This window comes from Lolium perenne, chromosome 3, assembly GCF_019359855.2.
Source record: "Lolium perenne isolate Kyuss_39 chromosome 3, Kyuss_2.0, whole genome shotgun sequence".
NCBI classification, from domain to species: domain Eukaryota; kingdom Viridiplantae; phylum Streptophyta; class Magnoliopsida; order Poales; family Poaceae; genus Lolium; species Lolium perenne.
The window spans coordinates 58,838,164-58,855,100 of NC_067246.2; the positions used below are offsets into that span (position 1 = coordinate 58,838,164).

At 47.5% G+C, this 16,937-nt stretch overlaps 1 long non-coding RNA gene across 4 annotated transcripts in view; it reads right to left on the bottom strand.

Annotated features, from left to right (window-relative positions):
* Positions 1 to 857: 857 nt before the first annotated feature.
* Positions 858 to 16,937, bottom strand: part of LOC127341153 (uncharacterized) — a 30,227-nt gene continuing 14,147 nt past the window's right edge. Inside the window, exons 10-12 of one of the 4 annotated variants that reach the window (XR_011754924.1) lie at positions 2,026 to 2,107; positions 1,677 to 1,769; positions 858 to 1,503 (exon numbers count right to left, since the gene is read on the bottom strand). This is a non-coding gene — a long non-coding RNA (uncharacterized lncRNA). Of the gene's footprint in view, positions 1,504 to 1,676; positions 2,108 to 16,937 lie in introns of all 4 variants that reach the window. The other 3 variants (XR_007875314.2, XR_011754925.1, XR_011754921.1) reach the window with 3 other exon arrangements.

Consider the following 16,937-nt stretch of genomic DNA (forward strand, 5'->3'; position numbering starts at 1 on the left):
AACGGGCTGGCATTTCTATGTTGATTGAAGTAATTCGAATTGGCTTCGCAGGTCTTGATGATTTTGATGAACAAAGTACGACGCATGTGATACCTCCTACGGAATAGATACGGCGGATAGGTAGGTACCTCAGTGAAGTAGTCCTCCATCAGCTGCTTGTGGCCGACGAGGCGATTCCGTTGGATGTGGTTCCGGCCCATCACCGACCCGCGCCTCCGATTCCGCAACTTCGCGCGGTCCTCCAGCTCCTTCACGGAGAGAAGGAGCATGGTGGCCTCCATCTCGTCGTCCTGGAGCAGCTCGTTGAGGTCGGAATCGTCCGAGCTCGACAAATTCGACAGATCGACATCAACGAACTCGTCGCTCGAGCTCATCCTCAATACGGACGGCGCGGCGGCGACATCCAGAGTTGGGCGAGGAACCACGGGCGGGGTGCGGGGCGACCTGCGCTAGCTCCGGGATGCCGGGCTCGGGCAAATCGGGTGTTGCGGCGGCAGCGGAGCGTGGTGGCGGCACAGGGAGGGAGAGAGCGAGCAATGCGTCGGCTGAAATTTCAGCGCACCTTAGAAATGGATCCATCGTTCGGTTCGCTCGAGCGACCCGTGCAAATACATGCCGATTTGGGTTTTCGATCTCGGCCCGAAAAAAATATTCGGTTTCGCCTCGTTTACGGTAACTGATCGGCGCTATTTTTAGACCGAACCCGTAAACTAGCAGTTATGTTTCGTTTTTGGCTCTTTTACGGGCACTGCTAGAGATGCTCTAACCAAAGCTATGACACTTAATTTGGAACGGAGGAATGAGAAAGTACATGATAGCTGATGAATTCCATGGAGAGTCGGAGACATACATCACACATGCAGTACGCAAACAGTCACCAGAGAGATAAATGGATATGGAAATAAGATAAGAGATACAATTTTACGCAAAATGCTTATAAACACACTACAGCAGGCGTATATACTAGCCTCCTACAACCTAGCTAGCTAGCTACCCTGTAGATGGACATGCATGCATCTCATGTGGTTTCACACGTTTTACCCGATCTGGATCGGGGAGTGTAGCTAGCTAGTGCGTGATGGCTCACCTCAGCGGAAGCAGCATATCAGAAAAACGGACATGGGTAGATATAACCTGGACCTCACCCTGCTCATCCAATTGCATGTCAAGTCTTTTCCCACACCACTCCCCCTCTCTCCCATCCATGGCCACCACCACCATCACCACCCCATCGCAGCAACAGCGCCGCGCACAGCATGCATGCCTCCTCCAGCCTCCCTGCGTCTGCTGCTCGCTACCTAGCTGCTGCAGCAGCGCCGGCCCTAGCCAACCTCAGGCATCACCCACAAGGAAACTTTGGCACGTTCTCGATCGCGGCACACCGCTCCATGCCAACAGTGCCTACACCCATCCATCCAACGAGCTAAGAGAGATCTTGTTCATCAGTCAGCTAGGTAGCCAGCGTTCTGATGCATCAGACGAAGAAAGACTTCAGACATGCACCTGCAGGTTTTCAGGCATGCTGCATCAGGGGTTCAGTATAGGAGAACAAATATCTACCACTATTTGGCTATCATATATATATGTATGAACTATGATGATGTAATAATCTATAAGATAGATTTGAGCTATGGTGCATGTATGTATGGATGCATGAACATAAATATAATATACACCTTTGCGTGACATGGCTATAGTGAGTGACGGCTCTAATCATCATCCATCCGCGGCTCCGGTTATAGTAGCTCAACAGAAACAGGCCAAGCAAGCTAGCAGGTGGTGAGCAAACACATCAGGTGAGCAGTGTTGCTAATAAGCTTAGCACCTCTGGTGGTGTATGCCAGTTGTGCATTATTGTGCAATGTCACGTCACTGGGATTGGAGGCTCGATCTCTACAATCAAGGTTTGAGCAACATGTACATTGGTATATATGACGGTACACTAAGCACCCCTTTTTCCTCCAATCATGCATGCTAAGTAATCAATGGAGAATGGAAACAAAGCATGCGTTGCATGCAGCGTACCATCAAACCTGCAGCTCATCTCTGATGGAATCTCTCTGTGCGTCTAGCTCCACACATAATGTTGTTGTTACTGCTGCCATGCCTGGAAAGTACGGGTAACTGTTAGTTTTCTGCCTCATTATTTGCCGGGTTGCATTGATCATGCAAGATGGCCTGGGTTAGTAGTTCCAATTTCCAAACCAAGAGGCTCCTGTTGCGTTCGAGTTAGATAAGAATGGAGTATGATATTTTGGAGAGGAAAGAGTTATGAACCATATACTCCTAGCTAGCTGTTGTTGTTGGTGTGTAGTGGAAAAGAACAAGGTACAATTAATATGAGTGTAGTGTCTTTTAAAGAAAGGCACTAGCAGATGAGGCTCCCCTGCAATTCCGGGAGCGTAATGTATAACAAACAAAACCGGCCATAAAGGTAAGCAACAATCCACTGGGAAAGAGGAATGAATAAATGGTGTCAGTTAGGAACAATTCACCTGCGGTGGTGGAGGGGCGATTTACACAAAAATAACCCAAAAGTGAAAGAAAAGCACAGACTGACCCTCCGGCGAAACTATTTCACCAATCTAACCCTTTTGTGTGGCGCCCGTGCCCCTCCCACGGGCGCCACACATGCCCATGTGGCTCCCCTCCAGCCGGCGCCACTGACCCAGCCGACATGGCCCCCTCGCCGCTGAGCTGGTGCGCCCATCCGACGTGGCAGCATGTGTGGCGCCCCTCCCAACGGCGCCACACATGCACTTGTAATCCCCGAAAACATACTGTGAGACAATTCCTCTGGGACTTAGCCGTTTTGCGAGGCTCGATGTGTGGCGCCGATGCCACGGGCGCCACACTAGCATGTGTGGCGCTGATGCCACGGGCGCCACACATCCACTTAAGTGTGGCGCCCGCGCCCAGCCCGACCCTTCTTTCTTCTTTCTCTTCCTCTCTCCTCCTCCCCAACCGCTGCCGCCGCACGCCTCCCCTTCGGCCCCCCCACCAAATCAACCAAGGAATCATCAGATCTATCCGGCCAACTCCTTCCTCCTCCATTCCTCAAGGTATTCCCCTTCGATTCCCTCCAATTCATCCAATAGTGTTGGTGGATTTGGTAGATTTGGGTATGAACCCTAGATTTGGTAGATTTATTGGATTTGGATATGTAGAAATTTATGTTGGTGGAATCTACATTGTAGTATATGTGTTTGAACCAAAGATTTGTTGGAACCCTAGATATGAAATTTTACATGTATGTGTTGAAATCCTATGTATGTATGTGTTGAAATGTTGGTTGTGTTTGAACCAAAGATGTTTGAAATGGCTATGTATGTGTTGAAATGGGTATGTATGTGTTGAATGTGTATGTGTAGGAACCCTAGATATGTTAGTGGATTTGGATATGAACCCTAGATTTGTTCAAATTCTATGTATGTATGTGTTGAAATGTCTAATATTTGCCTAGCAAATGCATTCAAATGTGTTACATATGCCTAGTATTCTTGATGGAATAACTCATATTTGTTAGGAATGTATGTGTGATGGCCTATTTGGATATATTCTCATGTATGTGTTGCTCATATTTGGTATGAATGGCTCATAATATGTTGTATTTGTGTAAACATGTAGGATGGTGTGGCTTCTGGATGAAGAGTATGACAGGGTGCACCGGGCTGTTCATATGACGGAGAAGGGAACGGATCTTCACCCTTTGAAGATTCGTTACCATGGCACAGCGGATATACCGTATGACGAGAGGTACACGGAGTTCATCCGGCCTACCGGTCTTATGCCGTTCATATCCCTTGTAAGCCGTGGGGGGCTACTCATGAACCCCTCGGCACTCACCGCCCTTGTCGACCGGTGGAGGCCGGAGACTCACACCTTCCACTTGAGGGCCGACGAGATGGCCCCTACTCTCCAGGATGTTTCCATGATCCTTGGACTACCTATTCAGGGCGAGCCACTGTGTATGAACACAGCTTCTGATGGGTGGCGCGAGCAGATGCAGGTGCTTATTGGCATGGCTCCTCCGCTGCCAACAGAACCAAAGAAGAGAGCTCCCGCCGGCGCGTCTTTCGAATGGATCAGGACTAACTTTGGAGAATGCCTGGAAGAGGCCGACGAGGACACTCGGAGGACGTACGCCCGCGTGTACTTATGGTACATGATTTCGAGGACTCTCTTTCCTGACAGTGGGGGGAAGCTGGCCCATTGGTGTTGGCTGAAGGCGCTTACGGTGTTGGATAACCGTTGGAGTTGGGGAACAGCGGCACTTGCCTACCTCTACCGGCAGGTGATGATTTGCTCTATGTACTATTTTCCTATAGTAGTGTGCTAGACAAAGTACTAACCAAATGTCTTATGTGCGTAGTTGGACGAAGCTTGTCGCAGGTCTGGGAGCGGCGGTATTGGTGGATGCATGCTCCTACTTTCCGTATGGAGCTGGGACCGCCTATCAGTTGGGCGGCCCAGGGTACTCAACGAGAGGCCATGGCCTCATCACCCTCACTTTCCTGATCGGGAGCCCACTTGGGCATACCTTTGGGACAATGTCTCGGAGATGTCGGGCGATCCAAAGATCATGTACATGCAGTACACTGCGGAGTTGGACACTCTTACCGCTGAGCAGGTAACCGATCACTCTTTTGCAATCCTAGTTTTCATTGATTCTACTGGCATGTTCTAAATTCTGAGATATTTGTATCTGCGAGGTGGAATGGGAGCCATATGGTGGCTACTACCGTATTGGCGCGTCGATGACCGACCTCAACCACAAGTGCACCTGGGAGGAGGCGCGGTTCTGGCGTATGCGCTGCCCACTCATATGCATGTGGCTTGTTGAACACCACCAGCCGCAAAGAGTGATGAGACAGTTTGGGCTGTATCAGGAGTGCCCACCAGTGTGGCAAGACACGGACAAGGCGCTTCATAGGTAAACTTCTGGAATCATGCGATGGAAGATTCTTGATAGAAGAGGTACAAACTAACTTGCTGATTCTTGCAAGCTTGATAGGCAGCGGCAGAGGAAGATCACAAATTGGCCAGTCCATCATAGCGGCCACATCGCAAATTGCTCCAACACTGTTTGCAAGCGGCACGGAATGCTGGCCCTGAGCAGATTGTGCCTCACAACTTCGCCGCTTTCAACAACTACCTCGAGTGGTTCCATGAGAACACGCGTATCGAGTTAGTTAAGCACGCGTATCCTGAGGAGATCTTGGACGACCCCATCCAGTTCGATGAGGTTGGGCAAAGCCAGCACGACACCTTTGCTCGCAGAGGGAGATCGACTTCTATTGCTTCCGAGCTGAACTTCGTGGTATTCTATTCTCTCACTAACTAGTACATCATCTACATTGCCATGTGGTCGCTTCAATTGTGTATGCTATGTTTGTCACAGCGGAAGGAGATCGAAAAAACAGCTGAGGAGTGCGAGGTTATCTGGGAGCAGAGCGGGACAGATGACAAGCCTGTCAGACCGTTGCGGTATTTCATTAAGGTATGATCACCAACTTTGAATGTACGCTACTATGATGTGGTGGATTTGTAACCATGAACGGGATGACGCAGAACACTGCACGAAAGATGCGACGGTTAGCCAGCTTGCTAGGTTGCCGGGAAGCCGAAATCGCTACATCTTCCTCTTCAGAAGAGCGGGAGGTATGGACTATTTTGTTGCTGTCAAACATGTTCTTACTAATTTCAACTTTGTAATCTCATGTGTTCGTGTTTGTGAAGATTCCTGAGGACGAGCTAATTCTGAGTCAAGGCATACTTCCAAAGCGTACCTCGAAGCAAGCCCCACGGTCAGCTTACCAGTTGAAGCCAAGGGGCAAGGGTCCAAACCGGTACACTCCGGAAGATTATGTCAACCGAGGAAAGAAGGTTGTCACTGAGGAGGATGAGAGGCCGCGGCGGAGATCAGCTTTGTCGAGGATGAGGAACGACGAGCCGTTCTCTTCAGAGGAGGAGGAGGAGGAGGAGCAGCAGCAGGAGCAGCAGCAGGAGCAGCCACGGCAGCGGACGAAGAGGATGGCCATCCGGAAGCAGCCCGCGAGGACGGCATGTCGAGGACGCTACTAGGATGTGCTACGTGTTGTTCTGAACTCTATCTTCATAAGTATCGATTTGTGAACCCTATGTCATTTCGAACCATGGTCTGTAATGCTACTTGTTGTTTGAATCTACGTGCTACAATGTGACCTATGAAGTGTTATATGTGTATGTCATGAATTTGCTACTTGTTGTGTCCAATGTTGTACTCCTAACTGTTGGATTTTGGTAGGATTTTTCATGTTTTTAACACAAGTCAATGTGTGGCGCCACTGCTGCCCGGCGCCACTGCTTGCCGTGTGGCGCCCATGGCATCGGCGCCACACATGCCAACTTATATCAAGTATTGGGTCGAAAACATCCAGGGGCTCCGGACGATAAGTCCTTAGCCGTTTTCGCGAGCCTCTATGTGTGGCGCCCGTGGCATCGGCGCCACACATGCTAGTGTGGCGCCGGCGCCACACATCGAGCCTCGCAAAACGGCTAAGTCCCAGAGGAATTGTCTCACAGTATGTTTTGGGGGATTACAAGTGCATGTGTGGCGTCGTTGGGAGGGGCGCCACACATGCTGCCACGTCGGATGGGCGCACCAGCTCAGCGGCGAGGGGGCCACGTCGGCTGGGTCAGTGGCGCCGGCTGGAGGGGAGCCACATGGGCATGTGTGGCGCCCGTGGGAGGGGCGCCACACAAAAGGGTTAGATTGGTGAAATAGTTTCGCCGGAGGGTCATTCTGTGCTTTTCTTTCACTTTTGGGTTATTTCTGTGTAAATCGCCTGGTGGAGGAGGGAAGGAAGAAATGGAGTTCTTTTATTGCACAACAACAATGTATATTCCTGCAAGTTGAAGAAGATATTCTAGACACATTGTGAGTCTAAGAGCATCTCTATCCGCGTACCCAAAGCGGCCTCCAAAGGGATTTGCGACACCGAACAAAATTTCATTCCCAGCCACACGCCCCAAATGCTCCTTCCGTCCGGCGCGGCCCAATCCGGTTTCCGGCGTCCCGAGCCCGTCCCTGCTCCACAGGGGACGCTCCGGACACGCCGGACACAACGAAAAGCGAGGCGAGGAGACGTGGGCATGACGCGTCAGCGACACATAAAAATTTGACCCCCTCTCCTGCCACATCACGCCTCTCCCGCCGCGCATTTCTGCCCTCCCAACAGATTTCACCACATATCCCGCCGATTCATTTCTCCATCCATCGTTGCTACTCTGTCCCTCCCGCCACCGCTACCCTCTCCCATCCAAAAAATGGCCTAGAAAGCGGCCACCAAGCCATCAGGCAATGAGACGAAAGGGCCGAAGACGCCCTTAGCGAAGCCACAGAAGGCGCCGGCTGCAAAGAAGAAGTTGGAAGGCTGGACCGACGATCAGTAGGACCAAGACTGCCTGCGCCGCAAGCTGTTGAAGGCGGAGTGGAGGGGACAGCAGGCAGCGCAGCTGGAGAAGAAGTTGGTGGCGGCGTGTGCGCACCAGCACGCGCTGGCAGCATGTATCGCAGCCACCAACGCGAGCCAATGGAGTACGTTGTTGGGGCCAGCATGCATTCTGTGAGTGTTGTCCCCGTCGACATTCAGCTTCTACAATGACGACCCCTATGCCACTCCCGGGTGCGTGACACCAAACTTGTCGCCGTGGTACGAGGATACGCTGCTGCATGGCGGCTTCAACCCCAACGTCGTGTTCTACTCCCCGGCGTACGATCAAGCGCCCCATGGCGAGCCAGGCCCCGGTGCGGCGCCCCGTTCACTGGCCGCAGGGGCCACTCGAATTCTGAAGGAGATATGCCCTAGAGGCAATAATAAAGTGGTTATTATTTATATCTTTATGTTTATGATAAATGTTTATATATCATGCTAGAATTGTATTAACCGAAACATTAGTACATGTGTGATATGTAGACAAACAAGAAGTCCCTAGTATGCCTCTTAAACTAGCTTGTTGATTAATGGATGATTAGTTTCATAATCATGAACATTGGATGTTATTAATAACAAGGTTATGTCATTGTGTGAATGATGTAATGGACACACCCAAATTAAGCGTAGCATAAGATCTCGTCATTAAGTTATTTGCTATTAGCTTTCGATACATAGTTACCTAGTCCTTATGACCATGAGATCATGTAAATCACTTATACCGGAAAGGTACTTTGATTACACCAAACACCACTGCGTAAATGGGTGGCTATAAAGGTGGGATTAAGTATCCGGAAAGTATGAGTTGAGGCATATGGATCAACAGTGGGATTTGTCCATCCCGATGACGGATAGATATACTCTGGGCCCTCTCGGTGGAATGTCGTCTAATGTCTTGCAAGCATATGAATGAGTTCATAAGAGACCACATACCACGGTACGAGTAAAGAGTACTTGTCAGGAGACGAGGTTGAACAAGGTATAGAGTGATACCGAAGATCAAACCTCGGACAAGTAAAATATCGCGAGACAAAGGGAATTGGTAATATATGTGTATGGTTCATTCGATCACTAAAGTCATCGTTGAATATGTGGGAGCCATTATGGATCTCCAGATCCCGCTATTGGTTATTGGTCGGAGTAAGTACTCAACCATGTCCGCATAGTTCTCGAACCGTAGGGTGACACACTTAAAGTTGGATGTTGAAATGGTAGTACTTGAATTATGGAATGTAGTTCGAATATTTGTTCGGAGTCCCGAATGTGATCCCGGACATCACGAGGAGTTCCGGAATGGTCCGGAGAATAAGATTCATATATAGGATGTCATTTTATGTGAATAAAATGTCGCGGAAGGTTCTATGGAAGGTTCTAGAAGGTTCTAGAAAAGTCCGGAAGAAACCACCAAGGAAGGTGGAGTCCACAAGGGACTCCACCTCCATGGCCGGCCAGCCCTAGTGGGGGTGGAGTCCCAAGTGGACTCCACCATAGGGGGCCGGCCACCCCCCACATGGGAGGTGGAAATCCCACCTTTGGGTGGGAGTCCTAGTTGGGCTAGGTTTCCCCTCCTATGGAAGGTTTTGGTTCGGGTCTTATTCGAAGACTTGGACACCACCTCTTGGGGTTCCACCTATATAATGAGGGCCAAGGGGAGGGGCCGGCCACCTCAAACACCACCAAGGTGGCCGCACCCCTATAGTGGCCGGCGCCCCCTTCTCCCCAAACCCTAGCCGCCCGCTCCTCCACATCCCGCATAGCTTAGCGAAGCTCCGCCGGACTTCTACACCGCCACCGACACCACGCCGTCGTGCTGTCGGATTCAAGAGGAGCTACTACTTCCGCTGCCCGCTGGAACGGGGAGGTGGACGTCGTCTTCATCAACAACCGAACGTGTGACCGAGTACGGAGGTGCTGCCCGTTCGTGGCGCCGGAACCGATCGTGATCAAGATCTTCTACGCGCTTTTGCAAGCGGCAAGTGATCGTCTACCGCAGCAACAAGAGCCTCATCTTGTAGGCTTTGGAATCTCTTCAAGGGTGAGACTCGATAACCCCTCGTTGCTACCGTCTTCTAGATTGCATCTTGGCTTGGATTGCGTGTTCGCCGTAGGAAAATTTTTGTTTTCTATGCAACGTTATCCTACGGTGGTATCGAGCCGTGTCTATGCATAGATGGTTGCACGAGTAGAACACAATGGTTTGTGGGCGTTGATGCTCTTGTTATCTTTAGTTTGAGTACTTTGCATCTTTATGGCATAGTGGGATGAAGCGGCTCGGACTAACTTTACATGACCGCGTTCATGAGACTTGTTCCTCGTTCGACATGCAACTTGTATTGCATAAGAGGCTTTGCGGGTGTCTCTGTCTCTCCTACTATAGTAAAGATTCAATTTACTCTTCTATTGAAAACATTAGTATCAACGTTGTGGTTCATGTTCGTAGGTAGATTAGATCTCTCTCGAAAACCCTAAACCACGTAAAATATGCAAACCAAATTAGAGACGTCTAACTTGTTTTTGCAGGGTTTGGTGATGTGATATGGCCATAATGTGATGATGAATATGTATGAGATGATCATTATTGTATTGTGGCAACCGGCAGGAGCCTTATGGTTGTCTTTAAATTTCATGTTGAGTAGTATTTCAAAGTAGTTGTAATAGTTGCTACATGGAGGACAATCATGAAGACGGCGCCATTGACCTTGGTGCTACGCCGACGATGATGGAGATCATGCCCGAAGATGATGGAGATCATATCCGTGCTTTGGAGATGAAGATCAAAGGCGCAAGAACAAAAAGGGCCATATCATATCACATATGAACCGCATGTGATGTTAATCCTTTTTATGCATCTTATTTTGCTTAGATCGCGACGGTAGCATTATAAGATGATCCCTCACTAAAATCTCAAGATAATAAAGTGTTCATCCTTAGTAGCACCGTTGCCAAGTCTTGTCGTTTGAAGCACCTCGTGATGATCGGGTGTGATAGATTCAATAAGTACATATGACGGGTGCAAGACAGTTTTGCACATGCGGATACTAAGGTGGCCTTGACGAGCCTAGCATGTACAGACATGGTCTCGGAACACGTGATACCGAAAGGTAGAGCATGAATCATATGGTTGATATGATGAACACTTTGAGTGTTCGCCATTGAAATCACACCTTTTCTCGTGATGATCGGGTTTAGGTGCGGTGGATTTGGTTCGTGTGATCACTAAGACAATGCGAGGGATATTGTTTTGAGTGGGAGTTCACTTAGGTTTTTAATTATGTTGAATTAAAATTTGAACTCAATTTGTCATAAACTTAGTCTAAACTATTGCAAATATATGTTGTAGAGATGGCGTCCCCAATCAATTTTAATCAGTTCCTAGAGAAAGAGAAACTTAAGAGCAACGGTAGCAACTTCACCGACCGGTTCCGTCATGTGAGGATCTTCCTCTCGGCGGAAATATGCAATTTGTGCTTGATGCACCGCTAGGTGACCCTCCTGCAGAAGATGAATCCGATGAAGTAAAAGCTGTTTACGCGACTCGGAAAACTCGGTACTCTCAAGTTCGAGTGTGCCATCTGTGCGATCTGGAATCCGATCTTCAAAAACGTTTTGAGCACCATGATCCTCATGAGTTGATGAATGAGCTGAAAGCTATATTCGAGACTCATGCGGCGATGGAATGCTATGAAGCATCGAAACATTTCTTCAGTGTATGATGGAAGATGGCAGCTCCGTTAGTGAGCACATGCTCGCCATGTCCGGGCATGCGAAGAAACTCAGTGACTTGGGAATAGTAATTCCTAACAGACTGGGGATTAATCGTGTCCTTCATTCACTGCCACCAAGTTACAAGAACTTTGTGATGTACTACAATATGCGAGAACATGAACAAGGAGTTACTCGAACTCTTTGGCATGCTAAAAGCTGCTTGAGATTGAGATCAAGAAAGAGCACCAAGTGTTGATGGTCAACAAGACCACCGGTTTCAAGAAACAGGGCAAGTCTAAGGGAAAATTCAAGAAGGGTGGCAAGAAAGCTGCCACGCCTCCTATGAAACCTAAGAACGGCCCTAAGCACGATCTTGAGTGCTATTACGCAAAGAGAAGGGACACCGGAAGCGTAATTGCTCCAAGTATCCGGCTGATCGAAGAGCGGCCTTGTCAAGAAGAAGAAAGAAGGTATATTTGATATACATGTTATAGATGTCCATTTCACTGGTTCTCGTTCTAGTACACTGGGTATTTGATACGGTTCGGTTGCTCATATTTGTAACTCGAAACAGGAACTAAAGAATAAACGACAACTGCTGAAAGATGAAGTGACGATGCGCGTTGGAAACGGATCCAAGGTCAATGTGATCGCAGTCGGCACACTTCCTCTACATCTACCTTCGGGATTAGTTTTAAGCCTAAATAATTGTTATTATGTACCTGCGTTGAGCATGAACATTATATCTGGATCTTGTTTAATGCAAGACGGTTATTCATTCAAGTCTGAGAATAATGGTTGTTCTATTTTTATGAATAATATCTTTTATGGTCGAGCACCACAAAAGAATGGCTTATTTCTATTAGATCTCGATAGTAGTGATACGCATATACATAACATTGATGCTAAGCGAATTAAACTTAATGATAATTCTACTTATATGTGGCACTTGTCATCTTGGTCATATTGGAGTGAAACGCATGAAGAAACTCCATACTGATGGATTACTTGAATCACTTGACTTTGAGTCACTTGATAGATGCGAAGCATGTCTAATGGGAAAAATGACAAAGACTCCATTTTCTGGTATGATGGAGCGAGCTACTGACTTATTGGAAATCATACATACCGATGTATGTGGACCAATGAGCGTAGCATCGCGCGGTGGTTATCGTTATGTTCTAACCTTCACAGATGATCTGAGTAGATATGGGTATATCTATTTCATGAAACATAAATCCGAAACTTTCGAGAAGTTTAAGGAATTTCAAAGTGAAGTAGAAAATCAACGTAACAAGAAGATCAAATTTCTACGATCTGATCGTGGAGGTGAATATCTGAGTTATGAGTTTGGCATGCATTTAAAGAAATGCGGAATACTTTCACAATTGACACCGCCGGGAACACCACAACGAAACGGTGTGTCCGAACGTCGTAATCGAACTCTCTTAGATATGGTTCGTAGTATGATGTCTCTTACTGATTTGCCGTTATCTTTTTGGAGTTATGCATTAGAGACAGCCGCATTCACTTTAAATAGAGCACCATCAAAATCCGTAGAAACGACACCGTATGAATTATGGTTTAATAAGAAACCTAAGTCATCGTTCTGAAAGTTTGGGGTTGCGAAGCCTATGTAAAGAAGTTACAACCGGACAAGCTAGAACCCAAAGCGGAGAAATGCGTCTTCATAGGATACCCTAAGGAAACTATAGGGTACACTTTCTATCACAGATCCGAAGGCAAAATCTTTGTTGCTAAAAACGGAACCTTTCTTGAGAAAGAATTTCTCACTAAAGAAGTGACTGGAAGAAAAGTAGAACTCGATGAGATTGATGAATCTATACTCGTTGATCGAGTAGCGCGATCGGAAGTTGTACTGTACCGCCTACACCGGCAACGAGAGGAAGCTAATGATAATGATCATGAAACTTCGAACGAGGAAACTACCGAACCTCGCAGATCGACAAGGGAACGTGCCACTCCTGATTGGTATGATCCTTGTCTAAATGTCATGATTGTGGATAACAATGATGAGGACCACTGCGACGTATGAAGAAGCGATGATGAGCCCAGATTCCAACAAATGGCAAGAAGCCATGAAATCCGAAATGGGATCCATGTATGATAACAAAGTATGGACTTTGGTAGACTTACCTGATAGCCGAAAGGCTGTCGAGAATAAATGGATCTTCAAGAGAAAAACAGATGCTGATGGTAATATTACTGTCTATAAAGCTCGACTTGTCGCAAAGGGTTTCCGACAAATTCAAGGAGTTGACTACGATGAGACATTCTCACTGTAGCGAAGCTAAAATCTGTGAGGATTTTGTTAGCAATAGCTGCATTTTTCGATTATGAGATTTGGCGAGATGGATGTCAAAACGGCGTTCCTTAATGGAGACATTGAGGAAGAGTTGTATATGGTACAACCCAAAGGTTTTGTCGATCCTAAAAATGCTGACAAAGTATGCAAACTTCAGCGTTCAATCTATGGACTGAAGCAAGCATCAAGAAGTTGGAACCGACGTTTTGATAAGGTGATCAAAGACTTCGGGTTTATACGGTGTCATGGAGAGGCCTGTATTTACAAGAAAGTGAGTGGGAGCTCTGTAGCATTTACGATATTATATGTAGATGACATATTATTGATCGGGAATGATATAGAACTATTAAGCAGTGTTAAGGGTTATTTGAATAATAGTTTTTCAATGAAAGACCTTGGTGAAGCATCGTATATATTAGGCATCAAGATTTATAGAGATAGATCAAGACGCCTAATAGGGCTATCACAGAGTACATATCTGGACAAGATTCTAAAGAAGTTTAGAATGGACGAAAGTAAGAAAGGGTTCTTACCTATGTTACTGTGCAAGGTATTGAGTAAAACTCAAGGACCGCTACGAGCAGAAGAAAGAGAAAGGATGTGTAACATCCCCTATGCCTCGGCGGTAGGATCTATCATGTATGCCATGCTATGTACTAGACCGGATATAGCACATCTTTGTTAGTTTGACTAGCAGATATCAAAGTGATCCAGGAATGGAACACTGGACAGCGGTCAAGAATATCTGAAGTACTTGAAAAGAACTAAGGATATGTTTCTTTGTTATGGAGGTGACCAAGAGCTCGTTGTAAACGGTTACACCGATGCAAGTTGGAACACTGATCCTGATGACTCTAAGTCACAATCTGGGTACGTGTTTATATTGAATGGTGCTGCAGTAAGCTGGGCAAGCTCGAAGCAGTGCACGGTGGCGAAGTCTTCAACAGAATCGAGTACATAGCGGCAGAGGCTTCATCGGAAGCGGTATGGATGAAGAGGTTCATTGTAGAGCTCGGTGTGGTTCCTAGTGCATTGGACCCATTAATCATTTACTTGTGATAACATGGGTGCCATCGCCAATGCACAAGAGCCAAGGTCACACAAGAGGCTGAAGCATATCAAGCTGCGTTACCACTCGATTCGCGAGTACATCGAAGATGGAGAAGTAAAGATTTGCAAAGTACACACTGATCTGAATGTAGCAGATCCGTTGACTAAAGCTCTCCCTAGGGCAAAGCATGACCAACACCTGAATGCCATGGGTGTTAGGTATATTACAATGTAATCTAGATTATTGACTCTAGTGCAAGTGGGAGGCGAAGGAGATATGCCCTAGAGGCAATAATAAAGTGGTTATTATTTATATCTTTATGTTTATGATAAATGTTTATATATCATGCTAGAATTGTATTAACCGAAACATTAGTACATGTGTGATATGTAGACAAACAAGAAGTCCCTAGTATGCCTCTTAAACTAGCTTGTTGATTAATGGATGATTAGTTTCATAATCATGAACATTGGATGTTATTAATAACAAGGTTATGTCATTGTGTGAATGATGTAATGGACACACCCAAATTAAGCGTAGCATAAGATCTCGTCATTAAGTTATTTGCTATTAGCTTTCGATACATAGTTACCTAGTCCTTATGACCATGAGATCATGTAAATCACTTATACCGGAAAGGTACTTTGATTACACCAAACACCACTGCGTAAATGGGTGGCTATAAAGGTGGGATTAAGTATCAGGAAAGTATGAGTTGAGGCATATGGATCAACAAAGTGGGATTTGTCCATCCCGATGACGGATAGATATACTCTGGGCCCTCTCGGTGGAATGTCGTCTATTGTCTTGCAAGCATATGAATGGGTTCATAAGAGACCACATACCACGGTACGAGTAAAGAGTACTTGTCAGAGACGAGGTTGAACAAGGTATAGAGTGATACCGAAGATCAAACCTCGGACAAGTAAAATATCGCGAGACAAAGGGAATTGGTAATATATGTGTATGGTTCATTCGATCACTAAAGTCATCGTTGAATATGTGGGAGCCATTATGGATCTCCAGATCCCGCTATTGGTTATTGGTCGGAGTAAGTACTCAACCATGTCCGCATAGTTCTCGAACCGTAGGGTGACACACTTAAAGTTGGATGTTGAAATGGTAGTACTTGAATTATGGAATGTAGTTCGAATATTTGTTCGGAGTCCCGAATGTGATCCCGGACATCACGAGGAGTTCCGGAATGGTCCGGAGAATAAGATTCATATATAGGATGTCATTTTATGTGAATAAAATGTCGCGGAAGGTTCTATGGAAGGTTCTAGAAGGTTCTAGAAAAGTCCGGAAGAAACCACCAAGGAAGGTGGAGTCCACAAGGGACTCCACCTCCATGGCCGGCCAGCCCTAGTGGGGGTGGAGTCCCAAGTGGACTCCACCATAGGGGGCCGGCCACCCCCCACATGGGAGGTGGAAATCCCACCTTTGGGTGGGAGTCCTAGTTGGGCTAGGTTTCCCCCTCCTATGGAAGGTTTTTGGTTCGGGTCTTATTCGAAGACTTGGACACCACCTCTTGGGGTTCCACCTATATAATGAGGGCCAAGGGGGAGGGGGCCGGCCACCTCAAACACCACCAAGGTGGCCGCACCCCTATAGTGGCCGGCGCCCCCTTCTCCCCAAACCCTAGCCGCCCGCTCCTCCACATCCCGCATAGCTTAGCGAAGCTCCGCCGGACTTCTACACCGCCACCGACACCACGCCGTCGTGCTGTCGGATTCAAGAGGAGCTACTACTTCCGCTGCCCGCTGGAACGGGGAGGTGGACGTCGTCTTCATCAACAACCGAACGTGTGACCGAGTACGGAGGTGCTGCCCGTTCGTGGCGCCGGAACCGATCGTGATCAAGATCTTCTACGCGCTTTTGCAAGCGGCAAGTGATCGTCTACCGCAGCAACAAGAGCCTCATCTTGTAGGCTTTGGAATCTCTTCAAGGGTGAGACTCGATAACCCCTCGTTGCTACCGTCTTCTAGATTGCATCTTGGCTTGGATTGCGTGTTCGCCGTAGGAAAATTTTTGTTTTCTATGCAACGTTATCCTACAAATTCGAGGGCGCCGGTGGTGAGGAGGAGGAGGGGAAGGACGAGGGGGTGGAGGACGACGGCGAGGATGACGAAGAGGGCGGCGATGAAGAGGACGACGAGGACGAGGGTGTCATGGAGGATGCAGAGGATCTCGTGGAGGTTGACGCGGCCGGCGTGAAGAAGAAGAGGAAGAAGTTGCCTCGGGCACACGAGGGGCCAAGTGGATGGTTCTAGAGGATGGATGTTTCTGCGAGTCGTGGTCGATGGTGAGCCATGACATTATCGGCTCCAACCAAAAGTACGAGAAGTATTGGGCGAGGATCAAGCCGGAGTTCGATGAG